Here is an 862-nt window from a genome sequence, read left to right as displayed (position 1 = left end):
CGCTGGGTTATGTATATAGGCATATATGTTCTTTGATTATGTGCCAACACTGAGCATATATGAATTCATACTCCTCTGAAGTAAGCCTAGTTATTCTTATATTAGGATGAATAGGACTCTTAAAGGTAAGGTGCCACAACTGAAGTCACCCCAGTATTTAGTGGAGAGCTCTGTATTTAAACTCAGGCCTCCAAATGGCATAGTCTTCTTTTCTTCCATTATCACATTTGTCAAAAACAGGTAGTTACTATCGGTGACACCAGAGACATAATCTATACAGTTCCTAGCCTCAGGAAAATGAGGGTACATTAATTACTTCTCAAAACATTGCTTTCTAGAGGAGTCGTTGTAAACTCTGACAAAAATTACATAAAGGTAGTTGGTTGATTTAGTCCTGAACTTTGGAAAAAAATTTGAAAAATACAGAAGCTTGTGTAGAATCTTTATAATTCATTGCGGAAAGTGAAATGCCTTTTCTAAAGGAGTTTTCTTGTCCAGCCAGTGTGGTTCAGTGGTTGAGCATTAATCTATGAACCAGGAGGTCATGGTTCCATTCCTGGTCAGGACGTATGCCCAGGTTTTAGGCTCAATGTACAGTGGAGGGCCTGCAGGAAGCAGCTGATCAATGATTCTCTCTTATCACTGATGTATCTATTTCTCTCTCCCTCTTCCTTCCTCTCTGAAATATATATATATATTTTATTCCATCTAATAAAAGAGAAACATGCAAATTGACCATAACCCCGACACCCTTCCCATTGGCTAATCAGCATATCCTTATGCAAATTAACTGCCAACCAAGATGGCGGTCGGCAGCCAGGCACTGAAGCGAACAGGAGGCTTGCTTGCTCCAGTGATGGAG

Source organism: Myotis brandtii, unplaced genomic scaffold, assembly GCF_000412655.1.
Source record: "Myotis brandtii unplaced genomic scaffold, ASM41265v1 scaffold203, whole genome shotgun sequence".
Classification (NCBI taxonomy): Eukaryota; Metazoa; Chordata; class Mammalia; order Chiroptera; family Vespertilionidae; genus Myotis; species Myotis brandtii.
This window is presented reverse-complemented; position numbering follows the sequence as displayed.